Here is a 7126-nt window from a genome sequence, read left to right on the forward strand (position 1 = left end):
TGCTCTCGGCCTAGACCGCGCGCGGTAACTAGACCGATCTCGCACGGGGCACTTCGGCGAGGCGCGACCTCGGACCGCGCTCGTGTGTACCAAGCACACCCGTCCTTCCGCTCCCGCGCGCTTGCTGTGAGGTGTGCTTTATCTCGTGTCGGCTCTGTCTCTCGCTCACTTAAGCGTGTGGAGCTTGTTTAGGGCATAAGGGATGGAGCGTTGGAGCTCCCGTTGGCGAACCAAAAAAGAAAACAAGGAATTCATCCCTTCAATCCCCTCCCCCCCCCCTCTCCCTGAGCCACTCCTTAATGGCCGGTTTTGTGTTCCTTGCAGGCCTTGCAGCACACTGGTCCGCTGGTGGGACTGGACTGGATCCACCGCGCACCCACCACCACGATCCGCGCCTCCCACTCCCTATTGGTCGTCACGGAAACGGCGCGCAGGACTTGCAGTGCCCCACCCTATTGTCAACGTAGCCTCTCTCTCTCTCTCCGAGCTCCAATCCTTCCCAAGACACAAGAATGATTGACAGGCGGCTCCGAGAGGGGGCTCGGGGCTTAAAACAGCGAAACAGCACTAAAAAAAAGCCATAGATACCGAACCCACTTTTGAGGAAGCGGAGGGGCGGGGGGGGGGGAGCAGGAAAAGGTTACCCGCCGCTCCCTTATCAACACTTGCTACACTTGTTGTTTGACCAGCCCCGAGACTCCAAACGGTGGAGGCCAATGTGCAGCGGAAATGATGAGCCCCCCCTCCCCCGCGCCTCCCCACGACGTCTCACTTCACAAAAGTCGGTTTAAAAGAACAAGTTTTCTGATAAGTTCTCAAACCGATGGTGGCTGAGACACTCGGCAACTGGGCGCTCTGGCCGTCCCTCCACCTGTGGCGTCAGATTGCTGTCATGATTGCGGGACAAAAGCGACCAACAAAAGAAAAGAAAGAACAAAAAATGACACAAAAACTCCGGCTCCGGTCTCAATAGGTCAAATGTTGCGTCAGGACAATAGCGCTGTGGGGAACGACACCCCGTGAGGCGACTGTGATTAGACCGGTCCCGCTCACTGGACTGGCCGATTGTGGGATTAAGTCATCGGGAGGCAAAGAGCAATGTTTAATGAGACGTTAAAAAAAGGTCCCCCACCACTCCAAGCTGATAGTGCGGTTCGGGAACGTCAGCAAACACACAATCTGTGTCCTGGCCCTTGGGGTCCCTCCCCCGGCCGACTTGCACGCACTGGGCGGTGGAGTCTGGAGGCCTGTTTTTCGCGTTGCTATCTGGGCAGGGCGTCTCCGTGAAATACTACTCCGTCATCTTCAAATTCAACTCCTCCCAACACGTCTGCAACAAGCGCGAGAAGCAGTGTCGTCGAACCGCAAATGTCGCAAATCTACACCACTGCCAGAGAAAGAGAGAGAGAGAGCGAGAACGAGAGCAAATACACAATTGTGTTCAATCAACATTCATAAATCGTGAGATAAATAGGGCAACCAGCTCTAGCGCGCCTACCTCACACGTATGTGGGCCTATCATTGCTCCCTCTGGGTAGGGATTAAACACAGCTGCGCTTTGAAGGGGAGATAGAGGAGGAGGAAATAAAGACAGGGGGTGTACAAACACAGGGAGAGAGCGCACAAGGCGAACCAGGCAAATATTTTTGCTCGACACCCACAACAACACCATAATATACCACCACACGCCTTCACTCCCCAGATGACAGTGCACAATTTGCAACGGACAAATACGAATCTATCTGAGAGGAGGGGGGAGTCCTCGCGAATCAACTTCACAAAGTGCTGCGCTCCTATCTGTCGTCTGTCGTCTGTCTAAATACTCTGGGAGATTTGCGAAAACCTCAGCCGCCGCTTTGTTGTTTCTTCACACAACGTGCTGTTGTTGTTGTTATGGTAGACGGGAATGCATCTTTTTCGACTTTTTTTAGTCCACTACTCTACTAAAACTCGCCTTCCTGTTTTTAAATTGCTTAATGATGGGATAAAGACGACAAATTCAAAATTAGTAAAACACCCCTCCTAACTACTTTCCTCCTTTCTCCAATACGCACTACGACGCTAATAATAAGCAAACGAATGTAGAGATATGATTTTATTTTTATCAGATTCGATCGCACGCCTCGTTGTGCGATGGACGCGCCCGCTCGCCACGGCACTGTTCGATCGTTCCCTCCTGCCGACGCTTGGAAGGCAGTTTTGTTCCTAGCAAAGCGTGTTTGGTTTCGTCCCACGTTACTCGCTCACGCTGCGCGAGCCGCTTGGAACTTGGAACCAGCCCCTATTTGAAGCCACGGCCAAGCTACCGGTTCCATTATCTTCACCTTTAACATACAGAGTGGTCATTGCTGCCATTGTTCCGGCTATCGTAGAGGATGATTTTGACTGCTGTCCCCTCAGAAAACAAAAACAACAACCACAGCCAGTTTGTGAGTAAGCAAGCTTCGGAAAAGTACCATAAAGCGCAACGACACTTTATGGGGATGGCGAGATGGTGCCACAACATAAGCTGTTCAAGAATTCTGGTTGAAGTCAGACGCGCGCGCGTCCCCTGTGTCTTCCCCAAGGCCTCACACCACCACTCTCTTTCGCATGGAGGATTTGCGGTTCATTTTCTCTCTCACACACACACAACAACAGGAAGCCCCAAAAACGAATACCCCGGGCATGTGTAATAGTATATCAGTTTTATTTTTATCATTATTTTCCTATTTCGTTTATTCTTTATTTGCCTTTCATTTGACGCCTTGTTTGTTTTTTTTTTGCTTCACATAAGACACATTTCAAATCCACTTTCAACTTGGGGGGAGAGTGGTGAATGATGATACCAACACATTTTATATATATATATGCCATATCATATCCATAATAGATGCTTCCGCGCTGCATAGTCCCGCACTCCCACAAAGCAGCGCAAGGGATTATTAGATAAAACAGAGAGGGAGAGGGGATAATAGAGAGAGAGAGAGAGAGATCGAGAAAGGGAGGGAGGTAGTAAAATAAATAGGTAGAACACGATTGCGATTTGGCCGGAACCGCGAAACGGATCAACACGATGTTTACGAGCGCGCACAAAAAACTTTGGAACGAGCCTTCAGTTTTTCACCAATTTATTCGCTCCCTTAGCTTAGGCTACATATTTCATGTATTGCTATGAGAGTGGGATGTGGGCAGAGAGTGGCGAGGAATGGGGGGGGGGGGGGAGAATGATTACTACAGGGGAAAGGAGTGTGTAATTATATCGATACTATATACTTCTCTTACAAACTATGTCTAAAGAGGGTCTTGTGCGCATTTTCAAAATACGTCTCTGTGTGTGTGTGTGTGTCTCCTGAGCTTCTTTTTACGCGCGCCGTCACCTGCGGAAATGCGTGGCAATAGAGAGAGAAAGAGCCGCAATCTGCTTCGGCGTTTTCTATTGCTTTTGTGAACAATTATTAAGTGAAAGGTGTGCTGCAACGTGGAGTAGAGCAACGTAATGTACATAGAATATGCCACACAGGGTTCGGAATGCGGGGGAGGAAAACGGACCGAGACGCAGCGTAAGGATTGCTTTGTTTTTTTTTTTGCTTTTCTTTCATTCTAATTGCGGTTTGCGAACTCATTCATTATCGCATTTAGCCGGCAGACGGTTGGCAGACGATCTGCCGGCATCTGTGCTTTTTTGCATGCTGTGTGTGTGTTGTTTAGTTGTTTAGTTTTTTTTTGTTTTTTGTAGTTCTTCTTCTGTATTTTTGTTGCTTTTCTTTGCTCTTTCACGGGTTTTCCATGGTTTTAAAAGACACTTTTTAAATCTTAATGTTTTCATTTCGCACTTTCTACTTCTCTCTCTTCCTCTCTTTTCTCTCTACCTCTCACGCTCTAACTACGTTTTTCCTCCCTCGCTCCCTCTCTCTCTCTCTCTCTTACTTGTTCTACCAATTTCTTAATCGCTAATTCTATTACTCGGCTTTACTTTTCACATTCCTTCTCCTCCTTTTCCCTTCTCCTCCTGCTCCTCTTGGCTCAACATCATCAACCCGCCTGCTACACCATCCCCAACCGAACCCAACAGAAAGTATGACAATTCGGTGCGGACGTGTGGGAGATCGGGATGATGATGTGATGCGACTCCTGCTTCTCTCTCTGCTTCCCCCCCTCCAGTTTCCAGCGGGTTCAACGAGTTGGACACAGCGTGGGAACGTGGCTGCTTGATGTTGTATATATATCTATGTATGTTAAAGTGCGTTATTTTTAAATTTTATATCTTAATTCCCCTCTCCCCTCCCTCGTCCCCGCTCTTTTACTTGTTCCTATAATAATTTCGATTCCTTTTTTTATGTAGTACAATCGGCGCGCTGGCCTTTTCTACTGTTAATAACCCCCCCCCCCCATCACTCGCTCTCTCTCTCTCTCTCTTTTTCATGAAAAGGACTCACGTTCCCCTTCTTACGTTAGAAAATAGTATTCTAATCTGTAACGATATCCCGCGTACGGTCATGTGTTTATGTATGAGGATGTGTGTGTGTGTGTGTATGTGTGTTTGTTTTTTGTGATTTTTCAACGGTTGAAAGGCGCGCCCACCCTTTTGCTGTACTGCATGTACAGTTTACCGGACAGATTTATGTTTGTTTTTTTTCCAACAGGTGTGCGTATGACTGTGTGTATGTTTTGTTTTCCCGTCTACCTACATCCCCCTTCCCCCGACCAGCCCTCTCATGGCTTATGTCTGTATGTGTGTATGCGTGTGTGTGTGTGTGTGTGTGTGTGTGTGTGTGCTAATGACTTTAATCAAAATGAGATCTATACAAAGTTCGAGTACTCCTATTCCTTTCTTTTACTTCCTTCCTCCTCTTGACCACTCCTCTTACCACCACTTGGTTACTTTTCACTTCATTAGTGCGCACACACACTCACACGCTCACATACACACACACAGAAGCTGTAATATTAAAGTTTTCGCGCTCTCAAATACTTTTAAAATTCTTCCTCCAAGGAGTAGGGTGAACGGCTGACGAGAAGGAAGGCTGGAATCTATCGCATAACCGCGCGGTTTTACACTTTTTGAGTAGTTATCTCTCTCTCTCTCTCTCTCTCTCTCTCTCTCTCTCTCTCTCTCTCTCTCTCTCTCTCTCTCTCTCTCTCTCTCTCTCTCTCTCTCTTTCTCTCTTTCTCTCTTTCTTTCTCTAGCTTTCTTCTCGCAACCGTACACCGAGGTTGTCTGTTTTTATGATGTTTAAGATTTAGTTAACTGCAACGTGTAAATTATTTGCAATTTCCTTTTCTTCCTGTTTTCATTGCCCCACAAACGGCCATACCTAATATTTCATCTGGTTGTAGTATATGTGGGTGTGTGTGTGTGTTTGCAAACGCTTGCAATATGATTTTTTTCATTAACTGCACTACACGCACTCCCTCGACGGTAGACGCTCTCGTACATGTTATTGCGACTAATAAGGGGTTGTTATTCTTATTCTTCACTATTAAAAATGTGTTTTTCTCTTTCCTCTTTTTTATATATAATTTATGTATATATTTATAGAACGTTGCTTACTATTTCCTCTTAGTATATGCAGTTTCTTCACCAATCCATTGCCTTATTTATCTCTCTCTCTCTCTCTCTCTCTCTCTCTCTCGCTCTCTCTCTCTCACGCTCCCATTTTTGAGTCGCATTGGGTGTGTAAGGTTTCATGGGTCTTTTCGTTTCTCTGTACTTATATTTTGTGTCTTTTATTGGGCTCTCTTCTGGGTTCTCAGTTGGCGGTCCCGTGGTACAGCCGTCAACTCGTACCGCTCAATAACATGCCCGTTGTGGGTTCAAACCTAGAATGGGACTGTCTCCCCGCGTAGCAAGGATTGACTTTATCTCCGGCTGTGTTGGTGCAATCCGGGCATGTCCGCATAGGACGTTTACGCCAAATAGAAGAAGAAGAAGAAGCTTTTCGTCTAAGGAATTACAATATTCACTTAGCTCATTTCTGCCCACACACATGCGTGTTTTGTTGCGTTTTTTTCTTTCGCTACCGATTATACTTGCTGAAGGCTGAAGAAGGTATGGTTTGAAATGAAACGAATCAAATTCAACTACAGTCCAGCCCGTAATGGACAATTCGTTACGCAAAAAAGTAGTAAAAAAAAGTGCTAAAAACATAAAGCCCGCCTTTGGATCAAGGCGCGAGATACGAGAGAGTGAAGAAAATATTCGTTCGAAATTACAGCTTACACGTCTAAATCAAATTAAAGAGAGAGAAAGGGAGAGAGATAGAGAGAGAGAGAGAGAGAAAGAGAGAGAGCTAGACAGAGATAGTATTGCCCATACAATCTTTGCACTTATCTAAAGGGATTCGACACAGACACAAACACACATGCACCGACATGTATGCATTATCGATATTGCCGTAATTGTGTGTTCTTCTTCTTACACTTACACGCTCGCTAACACAACATCAAAGAATATAGAAGAAAAAACAAAGCTGAATAATCAGTCCAAACTCTCGCGGGGTGGAGGAGAGGCTGCATGAAACGGGTGTTCGATTGGGCACTTAATTCGTAGAGAAAGTATCTTCTTCCTGCAGCTTCCTGCATCGACAGTGTTTGCTTACTAACGACAGAGGAGTGTGTATGTGTAAAGGGAGCACGACGAAAAAAAGAATAGATAGATACGTATAAAAAGAAAAGCTATAGTACATTTTTATACACGGATGGTAAACACGGACGATGCAATTACCAAGTGACAAGGCAAATGTAATGTATGCTTTGTTGTTTGTAAACAAAAAATTAACGAAGTACGCCAAAATACAAAAAAAAATTATAGAACTTCTGTGGCACATTTAATTCTTCTATATCGTTTTTCTTCTTCTTCTTCTTCTTCTCCAATTCGATTGATTCGAAGCTGAGTTTACGCAGCAGTGCGTGCTCCTCCTTCGCTACTACCTCCTGAATGCTGACTTCATCCCACACCACATCGCCATCGCCGTAGAGGGAACGATGCCAAAATAAATCCTAGCCCACGTGCGCACACACACGCGTGTGTATGTTGTGCCGCATAGAAAGAAAAGGAAAAGCACGTCAACACAAAACCTAAGCTTTACAGTAACGGGGGGTTGTTGTGCGGGACGACGACGGCGGCGGCGGCCGCTTTGCCGAA

This window comes from Anopheles merus, chromosome X (assembly GCF_017562075.2).
Source record: "Anopheles merus strain MAF chromosome X, AmerM5.1, whole genome shotgun sequence".
NCBI classification, from domain to species: Eukaryota; Metazoa; Arthropoda; class Insecta; order Diptera; family Culicidae; genus Anopheles; species Anopheles merus.